Source organism: Hesperophylax consimilis, chromosome 22, assembly GCF_061612785.1.
Source record: "Hesperophylax consimilis isolate HC1 chromosome 22, BYU_Hcon_1.0, whole genome shotgun sequence".
In the NCBI taxonomy this organism is placed as follows: Eukaryota; Metazoa; Arthropoda; class Insecta; order Trichoptera; family Limnephilidae; genus Hesperophylax; species Hesperophylax consimilis.
The window spans coordinates 19,007,178-19,023,248 of NC_142857.1; the positions used below are offsets into that span (position 1 = coordinate 19,007,178).

At 31.0% G+C, this 16,071-nt stretch overlaps 1 non-coding gene across 1 annotated transcript; it reads right to left on the reverse strand.

Annotated features, from left to right (window-relative positions):
• Positions 1 to 10,411: 10,411 nt before the first annotated feature.
• TRNAR-CCU (transfer RNA arginine (anticodon CCU)) lies at positions 10,412 to 10,484 on the reverse strand. Its single transcript has one exon. It is a non-coding gene; the product is annotated as a tRNA-Arg (tRNA).
• Positions 10,485 to 16,071: the final 5,587 nt, after the last annotated feature.

Consider the following 16,071-nt stretch of genomic DNA (forward strand, 5'->3'; position numbering starts at 1 on the left):
AAGTTCCCACAAAAAAACTCAACACATAAACACGCTACAAGGTTCACAGAAAACTTATTAATCCCAAAAGCAAACACAACTATATTTCAAAAAAGACCACACTACATGGCCATTAAAGTATATAACAACCTTCCACGTAGCATCAAACTAATAACCGACATACTTAAATTTAAATCATCACTAAAAACATTTCTTTTAAACAAATGTCACTTCACCTTAAATGAATACCTTACATAAATTAAATACCTCTGTTTTTTTATTTTTTATTTGCATACATTTGTTAAAACGTAATTGTTGGGTTATGTAATATAATGTGTTAATGTTGGCTTAGCTGTAAAAAGCTATACCCGTTGTACTCTGTATTTTTGTTCAGTAAATATTTTTTTGAATTTTGAATTATTATTATTTCATAGTTTAGTTATTAAAAAAAAAGTTTAAAATTTTGGAAAACACTTTTTTTTTCGCAAATAATGAAATACGCTCACTATTATTGTACTCAGGTTCCTATTTTATAATTTTGTAATCACTAACTATTCCAAGCTCTGTATGTTAAGAATGTTATGTTATGTTATGTTATGTTATGTTATGTTATGTTATGTTATGTTATGTTATGTTATGTTATGTTATGTTATGTTATGTTATGTTATGTTATGTTATGTTATGTTATGTTATGTTATGTTATGTTATGTTATGTTATGTTATGTTATGTTATGTTATGTTATGTTATGTTATGTTATGTTATGTTATGTTATGTTATGTTATGTTATGTTATGTTATGTTATGTTATGTTATGTTATGTTATGTTATGTTATGTTATGTTATGTTATGTTATGTTATGTTATGTTATGTTATGTTATGTTATGTTATGTTATGTTATGTTATGTTATGTTATGTTATGTTATGTTATGTTATGTTATGTTATGTTATGTTATGTTATGTTATGTTATGTTATGTTATGTTATGTTATGTTATGTTATGTTATGTTATGTTATGTTATGTTATGTTATGTTATGTTATTTTATGTTATGTTATGTTATGTTATGTTATGCTATGCTATGCTATGCTATGCTATGCTATGCTATGCTATGCTATGCTATGCTATGCTATGCTATGCTATGCTATGCTATGCTATGCTATGCTATGCTATGCTATGCTATGTTATGTTATGTTATGTTATGTTATGTTATGTTATGTTATGTTATGTTATGTTATGTTATGTTATGTTATGTTATGTTATGTTATGTTATGATATGCTATGCTATGCTATGCTATACTATGCTATGCTATGCTATGCTATGCTATGCTATGCTATGCTATGCTATGCTATGCTATGCTATGCTATGCTATGCTATGCTATGTTATGTTATGTTATGTTATGTTATGTTATGTTATGTTATGTTATGTTATGTTATGTTATGTTATGTTATGTTATGTTATGTTATGTTATGTTATGTTATGTTATGTTATGTTATGTTATGTTATGTTATGTTATGTTATGTTATGTTATGTTATGTTATGTTATGTTATGTTATGTTATGTTATGTTATGTTATGTTATGTTATGTTATGTTATGTTATGTTATGTTATGTTATGTTATGTTATGTTATGTTATGTTATGTTATGTTATGTTATGTCATGTCATCATGTCATGTGTTGTCATGTCATGTCATGTCATAGTATAGTATGCTAGGTTACATTATGTTTTGTTATGTTATGTCAACCTCGATATAAAACATATATTTTAAATACGTTTCATGATATAAATATGTCAACTTTGTAATGCCAAGATCACCCTTAATGGTAAAACCCCAAATTAATACAACTATTTTTGTAAACAAGCATGTTTCATAAATTTCACATTTCACGGGATCTGAACAGCCGGGTACTCGTCAGCTTTGATCTTGTACATTGCCTTTCCCCTTTTTCCCCTAGTCTCGAAACCTTCTCGTGGGTACGCCACAAACAAGTTCTAAAATAACTTTTTAAAAAAATAACTAAATTTTCAATATCTTACAAAAGTGGAAATATTGATTTCTATGAAAGGTATTTTCTCCGATGTGGGAGGTCTAAGAAAGTCTTCCTCCTCTTATGGACACCTCAGTCGAGTAAATTGCATTGCAAAACACCGCACCGTAATCATAGGTTGTAGGGTACAGAACTATAGACTATAGGGCCGATCACTAATCCCTGCAATCTTGAAAGGGAACCCATTGACGATGGAACTAATGCAAATAATGCGTAGTAGATACCGGAGAATACTCCCAGTATCTCCCGTCCAGGATCAATATGTTTCTGGATAATGCTACGTTTTGCGGCTAAATCTCAATTGCCAGGTAACTGGTATTTATTGTTGTGCGAGCCATATCTTTTTTGCAACAACTTGTCATCCAATTTTTTTTATTAATAATAAAAATGCTATAGAAATGAGGTAGCTGAATCGTGTAAAACCACGTATGACCGTGTGAGAATTGTGAAGATTCGTAAATAATACAAGGCTGAAGGCCCTTGAGGAGATTTTTCACAAAAACCGCGCTATATAAATCATCTAAATGTTATAACGTAATGAGTAAGATTAATAATTTTTTAATGATCAGAATAGTATAAGAACCCAAAATGGAACATTTATTGGATAACCAACACCTCTGCCGTAGATCACCCCTAAGTGGTTGGCTACGTTTGACGGTTTAGCAGGGGTGCCCAGGTTCATCGGGTGCGTGATGTGCCAGATCGGGAGAGGCTGGTTTGGGGAGACCATATTTATGTCTGTCACTCCTGGATACACTGATCCCTAGATTCCTTACCCAACCCTTCTACATTTTACCTTCTCAGAACTTCGTCTCCTTCCATTCCTTAAAAAAGACTCTCCACACGGCATCCCAAAAGATGACATAGTCCCTGAAGGAAATTATTTTCCTCAGGGCCAATGGCCTTGTGGGGTAGTATAATATATTGGGGTATAATATAATATGTGGGGTAATTTAATGCAATAAAAAAATATTTCACTTTCTAGGAATAAATTCATTTTAACTATCTACATTTAAATCTAAAAATTATCGAAAATATTCATGATCTTCGGCTTCATTTGAAAAATATCCTAAAACTGCTTTCTGGGTGAAATCTGTTATTATTTTTTTAAACCTTCTTTTTCTGTTGTTTGCAAAACTTCTTTCATTGAGTTTGTTATTTATTTGCAATATTTTAGTATTCCTTACTTAAATGACTTTATATAACTGAGCTGCACGGAGAAAAACGAGTAGGTATTGCTGATTTATTAAAATTCGGCTAAAAACGGGATTGCAGGTCGTTTCCTGTTAAACTTTCAGTGCATTCGTATTATATCGGAACACGTATTCATGCACCCGTTTTTGTCCTGATAATATACAATGACGAAATGTAAAAATATTTTCAAGAAAAGCGTATTTAAAAAAAACTTTTGATTGGTTTGCACCCGTACACATAAATATGGATAAATAGATTTGTAAGTTTAAAATCTCAAATTTTTCAAGAAAGGCATACAAATACAATTTTAGATTGAATAATCGATACAATATTGCATTTGTATATGTATATTTGTAGTTTTTATACGGACAAAATTATTTATACATATACACGTTATGTATGTACGGGCGAAAACAAATAATTCGTCATAATAGTTTAATGCATAACTTGCAAAAGTGTATTTTAATAAAATAATCATTTAACGCCATGTAAGAACGCGTAGATTATGACGTACATTACATTTACCCTTAATCACTAAATGAAACAAAAAGGCAATCTAATTCAAGAATAGGGAATAAAATTATTATTCAGATTGCATCTACGGACAAAAACCTAAAAAATCAACAAAAATGCTAAACGTTCGAACGTTGCAAATAAAAGTCACTTTATGGACAGAGCCAAAAAGAAAACCTAACCTCATTTCACACTGCAGTCCCCCCTAGATTTTTTTTTATTTCTCTTATATTTTCTTTTATTTTTATGTGGGCTTAACGTGGCAGCAGTATCGGAAAACCGACTCCTGTAAAAAATCCCTGATAGGTAGTCAAAGGTTGTAAAAATAATATAATACAAAAGTAAAAAACATAAAAAAGAAAATAGTAGAGCCCCCCCTTTCAATCGAGCACCTGTTGCATTCTGTATTGGAAGTGCAAGTGGGAAGGGGACGGGTATAGGACATGAGCCATTAAATGCATGAGAGGAAGAGGGAAGGAATCTATCGCATCGTTCAAGTATTGCCAATCGTCCCCGTATCGGTTGAACAGTTGACGTATCGATTGTAAGTGCTCTACATTCAAGTTTTTTTTGTAGTAAATAATATGCTTATAGTGTTCATTTTCAATACAAAATTACTTTTCTAGCTTCGGCTATTTACAGTATGCTAATATTATTACTAACAAATCGTTAGCTTAATTTTTTATTTATTTATTTAAAAAAAACACAAATATTGTTTACATTATAATATTTTATTATTATGATATTACACTCACGGAATCCCTTAAAATATAACGGGATAGGCGTTATTGCATTTTTTAAATCTTGCCGAAACGTGTTCCACTATTTATCACGTGAATAGCAGTGTGCGGGCCAAGATTATTTATGTAGTTCAGCGTTAGAGCATTGGGAGAGTTGGAGGTCAAATTCGACCAATTGAAAGTAAAATAGTGTAACCATTTTTTTGCTTCGTTTCTCATCTAAACGGGATAATGTGAATTCTAGACTAATCAGTTACAATTTTTGTAAATGGCAAATGATTTTAATGCAAAAGTTCTAGAGTTCTTTGAACCAGAGTTACAGACAGAGCCACAACCGATTTTTTTAAATATTGTAATCATGCTGATGAAACCCACACCTTAACATACAATACGTCATTTTACGATACGAGTCAAACTTCTCAAAAATACAACTTTCTCAAAAAGTGTTCTTTTTCGAATAGTCCTACTACATTCACTGTCCCGGGCAGGCTTCCACTAAATACTCTACACCAAGGTGTATTTGGGGTGACTTAGCCCCCTACCCTTCACCCCAAAGCAAGTAGTCACGTATAGACCGTGGAGTAAAAAGTAGCAGATCATTTTACCATTTGCATCAATATTTATAGGTTAGAAAAACATACCCTTTTGATAAATATTTCCTTTTAAAGTCCCGTACCGGTAAATGGAGCGATCGGAAAAAGGAAGCAAGGAAACGATTGGTGATATTACAATTTGAGAGTTTGGAAAAAATCGAGGGGTGAATTTTTTAAGGATGACATTTTGAACATTGAATTTTGGTAATTTGGTGTTTTATGGGTCAATGAATTTCAATCTGACTTGAATGTTAAATAAACTGACAGAAGCGTTTGAACGGGGAGTTTAGGATGGTAATTTTTCAAATATTCTGACAAGCTATCGATTCTAACGGGTTTTGTAGACTTTAAATGTTTTTTTCTCCCGTTATGTAAATGATCTTGTGTATTAAACAATTTAAGTAATACCAATAAGTTTGATAAGTTTTGTGACCATTATTTTGCCAATTATAATTTTATCTTCCCTACAATTTCATGGTGCAACTATCTCAACTTACACACGTAATATACAAAACGAGAGCAAATAATGCTGTCTTTCCAACAGTTTTCACATGTAACAACTATATTTTTAATTTGTTTTAATAGAAAACATATTTCAGAAACGTTGATAACAGTAAACTATGTCTAAGTTTTAATTATTCAAAGTTCCCGAGAAAGAAAATATATTGCAAATCGTCCTTGAGGTGATTTTTTTTACAATAACCGCGCTATAAATATGAGTACAATATCATTATTATTTTAATTGATATATACAAGATTTGTGTACTTATAAATGTATTCAATATATTATTTACGAGCTAAAACGGCAAGCTGACATTGTTTCAACTCCTTTATTTGTTTAGGACTAACATTTTAATACAACCAAAAAAAAATTAAACACAAGAAGACACAGTAAAACAAAAAGGAAATTTACACAATTGGGAATAAAATCCGGGATCTATCTTACCGAGACAACGCCTTTAACCACTCAGCCATTGATTTTTTCACGTAACTTTCGTCATTTATATTCGATGGAAAATCGGTATGCGAATGAAGGACCGTTCCTACTATAAGAGACTACTCAAATATTGGAAATGGCTAGGTCACGCTGCAAGGACATAATATTGTTGGTACAACATCCTGCTAATCTGAAGATCAGATGGAAATGGGACTTCTGGCATAAAAATTAGATGAGTTCAAAATATTGAGAGATTTGAAATACCCTTTGAACACTTTTGAAAAACAGGGTAGATGTCTATTCCTAATCACAATGAAAATAATAATAACAAGTAAACAACGGAATATGATATATGAACAGTTTTCAAGGAAACCCTAGAGCAAGGCTTCGTGAACGAATTATAAGTAATTATTTTATAAGCAATAATTATTAGCCTGAAACACTCATCCACATTGAAAAATCTCCTGATAAAAGATACATGACGCCAACGTCCCGTTGGCGTAGTGTTTCAGGCTAATAATTATTGCTTATAAAATAATTACTTATAATTATTTTATAAGCAATAATTATTAGCCTGAAACACTCATCCACATTGAAAAATCTCCTGATAAAAATACATGACGCCAACGTCCCGTTGGCGTAGTATTTCAGGCTAATAATTATTGCTTATAAAATAATTGTTACCCTTTGTGCTATGCATAAAAAAATCTTGTCTTAAACATTAGTTTACCAAAAAAATAATAATTAATATTTGACAAGTTCTAGTATCTTCACCAAAAAATGTAGACAATTTGTCTCGACGCCATCTAGTGAGAGAGTTAGCACTTAAAATGCCTTTCTCATATAAAATAAAGTTGGTTGTTTTCAGGTGAAAAAATATATTAAACAAAATACCCGCCAATTTGAAAATTACTTGGATCGAAAAATATTTTCGTATCATTGCATCATCCACCAGGAGGCGTTGTGTGCAAAGGATATAAAGTTGAATGATATAATGGAGCCGCTAGTACGCTACATAAATTACATACGTTCGAAAGTTCTTCACAGACGTAAATTCCCCATACTCAATATACGAGTACAATAATTTTTTTCCATACTCAAAGATTTGAAATAGAAGCTCAATATTGTCACCAAAAAGTAAAAAGCTAAAATTAGATGCTTATTACAGTCGTTTGAAAGCAGATTCCAGGACTTTTAAAGTACAAAACAATTTTTTGTTTGTTAATTCTTTCAGTTTGACTGAAATAATTAGTTATCCTGCCAATATCCAGTTGAAACTCACTGAACTGCAAAATCATTCTGAAGTGAAAAACCTTTTTGCAGAAAAAATATTTTCAAATTCACAAACTTCTTCAGAAGAATTTAGAGAAGAACGTACGAGTATGTTTTTGAAAAGTTTTTTTCTAATCTTAATTTTGTAAAAAATAAATACCGCACATCTCTAACTGGGCAAGATATGTCCGATTTGTTGCTACTGTCAACATCTGAACTGACTCCTAACATAGGATAATTATAACAAAAACAATGTCAGAAATCACATTGATTCTACCAATTACATGGAATTTTGAAATTTCAAATTTTTGTTACATAAAATGTTGTTTCGTTATTTGGCAGTAGATGTCATTTATTTTATTATTTTAATAAACGAAAATAAAATTTCAATATGTTTATTTGTTTGTTGCATAAAACAAGACTTTAAAAAAGCTTAGGTAACAAAAATAATAACCGTCAGTAGTCAGTGGCCCGCCAGTGACTTTAAAATCGTCAATTTTGCCCAACTGTTAAAAAGGTTGGGCAGCCTTGCCCTAGAGTCATCATTGTGATATCATAGATATTAGTTTAAGAGGTTACTCAAAAATTCAACTAGAAAGTAGTTTTAAAAGTTACTCATAGATGGCACTTAGCTGTCGATAATGCAGGAATTGGTTGAGACGTTAATAAATACTATTGCTATCTTAAGGTCGAGAGGTACAGAGTAATTCTTACCGCCTGCAAAAGAAGCCATCGGAGCTCATTTAAAAAAAAAATTATCAATATAAAGTTTTTTTACAGGTGTTTTTTCGATGTCTGTTTTACTAGTATATACCTGTGTCTAGACAGAATAATAATAGTAATGATAAATTGGTTAGTCAGCTCCTGGTTGAAGTACATACTTATAAAGTGGTTTTTATAAAATTTTAGATCTTGGATCTGTCTTGGCTAATGATACAAGACTTGGTGTCTGTTTTATATTTCAAAAAAATGTGTTCAGTCTAATGGCTAGTGGGAGAGCATTATATAACCTTGTTGCAAAATATCTAAAATTTCTCTGGCCAAAAGTTGTATTAGCGAAAGGGATTAGTAAGAGGTGTTATTATTATTATGTCCTTAGGTTCTAGTATAACGAGCAGTTTGGACATTGTCAATATCACAATACAGTACAAAGTGTTTTTTGACCCCAGAGTTTTATTTAAAGAGTTGTGAGACAAATCCGGAGGGTTATTAATACAATTATTAGCACCATTACTGGAAGAAACATGGTATATTAGCATTATTTTTACTACAGTCAATAGAGAGTTGTGAGATAAACCCGGAGAAACAACAATTATTAGCATCATTACGCGAAGAAACATGGTATATTATCATTATTTTACTACAGTCAATAATACTAATAAACGAATACAATAACACGAAACAAATACATTCAAAATAATCTATCGCATCAATCTATAATATGTAATATTCGATAATAAAGAAGATGGGTACTACAGCAGGCAAGGCCAGTAAATAATAATACAAGGGTATATTAATGCGCCAGAAACACGAAAGGGCAATAAAATATGGCAATAATATTTCACGGGTTATTAGAGAACTGGGAAGATACATTATTAGATAAAAACAGAAGGGATGCGGTGAAGATACGGGTGAATGCAATATGGCCAGAGCTATCTCGGCTTTTCGGAAAAACTTTGTATTGGAGAAGAATATTTTTGGAACCTTTTCGTTGTAATAAAAGCAAAAAGATACTTTCGCAAAAATGTGTGCCAATTATATAAATTTTTTTATCTTACTTTACAAAATCAGTTTTTTTTTGTTCAAAACGTTTTTTTATTTATTTATTAATTTTCTGGAAATCGACAGTTTACATTTAATCAGTTTTTGTATAAAAGCCAAAATAAAACCAATTATGATTTCCTCCTTGTGACTTTACCTCTACTGAGAAAGTATAATATGGAATAAGTAAATTAAATTTGTAAGAAAGGAAAATTAATTAAAAAATTTATACAAAACAAAATATTATATAAAACGAAAAATTTACAAATCAATTCATCTATAGCTATGGAGAGAGGTTATAGATATAAATACAATCATAATAGAGATATAAACAAAAGAGACATAAACATAATTCACAAACCATCAGAGAAATATTCTTTTATGGACCTCTTGTATGTGGTAAGTTCGCAACTGAAAATATCAACCTTGGACAATACGCTATTGTAATTATTGTATAGTTTGACAATGATTTGAAGAAATTAGAAAATTTTAAAAAAATCACTAAACTGCATATGTTCAAAAATACGGTATTTATAAAATTTATTTTTCAAATTATTTTATAAAATTATTAGGAAAGGTATTAAAAATACCCATCTTAATTAATTATCAATTTTCTTAAATAAAATTACCTATTTACTAACCCTACGTTTTTATTTGAATACCGTATAGAGTTTCAATTGCTTCCAACCGTCTAGAGCTTGTGAAACTATGACGCTTTCAATTGGAGTATGTTTTCAGTCTTGAGGTAGTGGGGACGGGAGGGAAGAGAGGGGGAGAGGAAGATGGAAGAGAATCTCGCTATTAAGATCAACAAACATGGTTAAAGCCATTTCAATTCTGTATTATGGTATTTCATCACGGCGATACTGAGAGTATCTTAGCTCTGGAAAGTACCGCAAAAATAAGTACGTAATATTTAATAATTTTAAATTAATTAATAGTGAAACAACACAAATTAATTCAATAAAAATTACTTACGCACGCCGGGATTTGAATTCATAGTCGAGAGCCTTATCCGTCTAGTTTAAAAGTTTAAAAATATATTTTCTTTTTATTATCAAATTTAGTTAATAATTTTCATTAAATTTAATTTATAATAATTAATCATACACTTAAAAAATATATATTTGAGTCATTTTTAGTGATATATTTAGCAAATATTTTTTGTAAAATATTTTTGGGAAACATTGAAAAATTAGATTCAGTCAAATCTTTAATACTTTTTTATCTTAAGTTGTTCGCGCCTTTGAGGTGATTTTCTCACCAAAACGGCGCTATACAAATAATAAAATCATTATAATTATGATAATTCTATATAAATAAAATTTTATATAAATAAAAATTTGTTTTAATAAATACAATATTTAAAAAATTTTTACCTCTGGTGGGACTCGAACCCACAATCCCCGGCTTAGGAGGCCGATGCCTTATCCATTAGGCCACAGAGGCTGGTGGTACATTTGACAAAATAATCAAACAAGTTAACCTACATACTAGACATCTACTTACCGACATTTTAAGATGATATCATGATCATAATCATAATGTTATGTAAATTCTTGGGTACATTGCATTGATTACTAATTAAATGAACCTTGCAAAGGTGACACTATGCTATCTACGTTTTGATGATGTTGTACAGAAACTATCTTCAGTGCAATTTCAATACACTTACAATATTAAAACTCTCAGATCGAAGAATTATATCCGACTTAATATTTATGTTCAAAATCGTAATTGGTAGTATAGGCAGCCCTAATTTACTTAACCTCAATGAATTTCATATAGTTGCGCGAGCTACTCGTTCCAAAATAATGTTTAAATGTATCAATACCAGGGTTGAGCATTGAAAATACTCAATTATACCTATATTACATGAAGTTAGTAATAGATAAGCAGATGTGGTGGATCTATTTAACTGCAAGAAGGCTATAATATCATATATTTTCAATAAATATTAATTAAACCGAGAAAGTCTACTTAGAAGTTTTGCGTGTACCTGCATCTCTTACTTTAATATCATTCTAGAGTTTCTGATCATTTTATACTTTCTGATGTCATTGTATTTGATTTATTGTTTATGGTATATTTATACCGTTGTTATTATTAAATAAATATTGGAGTGTAACAAGTAATGTGAATGGTACAAAAAGTCAGGGACGTCCGAGAAACACATGAAACGATGACGTGAATCAGATACTTGAGTCGGGCCATGTCAGAGTCAGAATAATAGTTGAGTATATAAGAGACGATGTGTGAATGTGAATGAGGCAAGGAGTGTGTGCCAAGACCGAGTTGTTTGGCGGTCCGTCCTTCCTCCTTACCATTTTTACCTATGACTCTAGTACATTTTAGTACTCGTGCGCCAAACCCACTTTCAACCCACAGATAATAGATATTTTCTATTATCTATAATTTGTCCATACGATTCTCGAAATACAAAAAATCTTCCAGTAAAAATCTTTTTTTTTTAAATTTAAATCATGTTATTTGTTTTAGAAACTGTACATATATATTTTTAAAATTTGATTAAGGTTTGAATATTCCTACCCAGGAATTGGAGTCGACAACGCCACCAACCTTGCCAAGTGCCGATCGGCTAAGACCGACATTTATTTCGTATATTAACTACTGTAATGTCACCAATTTTAGAGAAATTTCGTATATGTATTCGTGATTACCACCAATAATAGAATGCATTGTCATCGACAACGAGTCTTTCTGCAAAGTTTCAGCTCGATCGGATGACAAAAAGTGGATTAATTTCCGCTTTCAAGTCTTGCACTCGTTCAATCCCCAAAAAAAGTTAAATTCGAATAGATAAATAGTATGTATTTAGGGTTAGGCCTAACAAACTTATAATCTACGCGTTCATAGGTGGCGTTAATTGAATTATTTTATTAAATTACGGTTTATGCAAGTTATGATATTATAATTAATTATTTGTTTGCGCCTGAAAATACGCAATATTAATCTGAATAAATAGTCATGTCTGTCTGAAAACTATTTATTCTTAAAATATATATATACTTTAAAGAAAGACATACAAATACAATATTAGATTGGATCATCGGTACAATATTATGTTTGTATGGTTTTCTCGAAAGAGAGTTTTTAAACGAACAAAACTATTAATTTATTTCTATTCATTGTGCGGATGTACGGTTGCAAGCAATAATTCTTCTTAATATATAACGAACGTAGTGTTTAATCTTAAGGTTAAACGCAACGCTTGTTATATTCCATGTGTTCATAGATGGCGTTAATTAATTTATTTTATTGAAATACGTTTTTTGCAAGGTATTGCTTTACAGTACTAATAAAAATTATTTGTTTGCGCCCGTACACACGCAATATTAATATGAATAAACATTTTTGCCCCTTAAAAAAACTGAATTCGTTTAAGAAAGGCATAAAAAATTAATATTCGATTGAATCATCGGAACAATACTGTATTTTCATGCCTTTCTCAAATTAATTTTTTTTTAAACGGACAAAACTATTTATTCATGTTCATATTGCGTATGTAGGAACGTAAAGAAATATTTTTTTTCTTAATATTGTAATTTAATACATTGCAAAAAGTTTATTTAAATAAAATAGATTAATTAACGCCATCTAGGAGAACGTAGAATATAACGAGCGTTGCGTTTAACCTTAAATATGCATAAATTGAGATGGTTTCATGATAACTCAACACAGTGACAATTCAACACACTTTTAAAAAGTGATGTAAAGTCATTAAAAACGATGAAATTTTTTTTTATCTAACCTAACCTAATCTACATAACCCAGTTAATAAAGTTTTTGTTTCATCACTTTCCATGACTTTATATAACTTCTTAAAGATGTGATGAATTATCATTGTGATGATTTACCCGGTTACCAATTGAGATATACTTTTTACCTCAATCTTAAAAGAAGATCGTTTTATGGCGCATTTTATCAATATCACTTTTCTGAATAACGTATTAAACTAAAATATTAATCACACAAATAAAGACATGATTTTGGTTAAATTTTGAAAAGTACAAAGTTATTTAAGTACTTGTTTCAGATTATTTTAACGGATGTAGTTCATAATAATATGTTTATCTTCCATGGTTTTGGTTCTGTTAAAATCAAGTTAATAATTTTTTTTTTTTTAATTTTAGAAAATTAAATAAATAACAGTTCTACAATACATTTGATTTGAGATTTTAACTGCAAAAATTTGGAAGCAACTTATTACTAAAATTATTTTTTAAGTTATTATGCCGTGTTTCGCTTCCTCCTTATTTAGCCAACGCACACTACAACCTTTACCATAATTTACGTATATCCAAAATGTCGGTTAAAGACGGAGGAAGCGCAACACGGAATAATGACCCTATAAGTAAACAGTATGAATATGTGGTAATATACAAAACCGCTGCGTCTCATCTTTATAATACTGTCAATTATTTTGGGGCTGACATAAATTGTTGAATATTTTTTTGTTTTTCGAAACCGAGTAGTAAATATTAATTTGATATAATTTTTTAAATAATCAATAAAATAAACTCTAAATAAGTTCATAAACAGTCCAACAATCCCCACAAAATAGCCCCGTCGAGGTGGTAGTGTGTTAAGGGTGGAGGAATGAATTAGAAAGTGAAGGGATGAACTAGGGCTGGGATAAGAAGGGAAGAAAAGAAGAAGGGTGTAGAAGGGAGAAGAACACTGTCCAGACATGTCCATTAACAGCCGGGGTGGGATGCCCATTACCAAATGTTTTTTTCCCGGTCCGCAAAGTATAAGGACTGATATTTTCTTATACATATTTTTCAGGGGTGAATCGGATATTGAACAATGCAGTTTTAATGTTATGTTACCGTTTATTAACGAAGACTGTGGAAACATCATTCTTGCAAAGTTATCACTGAAGTGATCGCACGCTTTGTTGGTGTTTGCAGTTTTTGCTATATTTTATTGCACGCGAAAGCATGGGTAAACATATGTACCTAAAAATCTCTGGACTGAGTTTTTCGAGAACAATTTTAGGCCACGGGGTGAGGGAGAAGATGTATGAAAATTGTCAAAACCTACTTTCACTTTTATGACTGCATTAACAACACAAAAATAAAGTTATAAAAGTCATACAAATCATTTCAACAATTTGTTATACAAGATGGTTACCAGGCAAATTCCGCGCAGCGTGAATTTGGTTTTAATACCATTCATACAAAATAATACTCTCTGTACATGGCTTTTTAGGTCCATGGATAAACACTTCAAAAGGCACCGGTAAGCATTGATGTGGACTATTACATATTATTTTTACCTGTTTTAATATAAGACTAGCTCATATTATTATAAAGATCGATGATTGCGATTCGTCGCTTGTCAAGAATCTGGTGGTCCTCCTTTAGTAATTCCATAGTATGAAGCAACCTGAGAAATATTTGTATATTTTTCTTTCTCGATTGTTATTGCATTTGTGTTGCCAAACTGTTTATTTTCCCGTCATAATCAATTAGGAGTAAGAATTTCATAATGTTTCAATGCAACTATTAAGACGATGTATGAAGTCAGATTATTCGGTTTGAGGAACTTAAGTAGATCAAACGGTGCTTCGACGATAAAATGCTGGCCTTAGAGAAGCTAAAATGAGAGGATTGCAGAGAAAAATTGCAAAGAATTATCAGTAATGGATTTGCAAAATCAGTGGGGCGATATATCGATATACGAATGGTTCAGGGTCCATTTTGTCTATCGTCGAACCAGCACACTTAACTGCTTCGAGATCAATTATTTTGTGTGTTGAATTATAAGGATTGTGAACACTGCAATCTTTAGCAATACGCGTGTTCCAAGGGAACTAAAAAAACTCTTAGTGTGGGGTGGAAGCGTTTTCTAGAGACTCTCCAAGGGTTTTAACTCCAAAACTTTAATGATGCCTGAATCACGCTTATAAGATAATACCACTGAGTAAAATATCCTTTTAAAATAATAATTTTAGAAATAAGTATTATTTGTAAATGACCCTTATAAGCCGCACTCTATTTGTCCTCCATTCGGTACCGACATCCGCCATCAACAATAATTAACAAAACTCTTAACGACCAATAAACACTACCCGCCACCCTCTGGCCCTGTGATAAACCGATATCAGGAGTATCTACCCCTACCAAATAGGGTGCAACACTGCAGCAGACATAATTTTTATGTATACATCAATATGTTGAGAAAATCTGTAAATATTTATATTTTTCAGTCTGTAGTTCAACCCTTTCACCAAACATGAAAATTTTTAGTTTGTGTACGTTGATTTAACGCTTTAGGTGTTAAGCCTGACCCTTTGCTATCCTCTACTCTTACATAATAGATAAAAAAAATCACATCTAGGCGTCGCGTCGTGAGTTCAATTCTTCGGCTGGCCTGAGTCAGAAAATACATAATTGGCATAGATTCCAATTTTATTATTATACGTATTTTATTTTTAAAGATTTTCGGAAAACATTTATAAAAAAATTAAATTACATACAACATTCACATCGAATTGAAAAAATACAGCTTTAATGTTTAAGGCACATAATTAACAAATTGTATCCAACTGTCTGGAGCCAGTGAGACTATGGAATCCTCAATTGAGGACTTATCCTCCATCACGACGTGATAGTATTAGGAGATTTCCAAATATTATCAGGTTATTCGTAACCCGGACATGTTAAGCTTTGTTAAAAATAAAAATATAAATCTAAAAGTTTACTAGGTGAGTTTATACGTTGGTGATCAGTAAAAAACTGGATGGTTATGCTATTGTGTATAAATAAATAATTGACGTCGTACAAAATCCTTCATGTTTTTTTATGACACACTCGCTAACCAATATAATGCATGATCTAGGCAACAAGTTAAGCGTAATCTATCAGCACTTCCTTGAATCGTACAAATTGTAGTAGGGTTGGTGATGTAGTTTTAGTGATTTATCTTTAATGTAGTATTGTTCTATTTTATTTTATGTCTCTGTCACATTGTTTAATTTATATTATTTAATTTATAACTTTAATGGTAT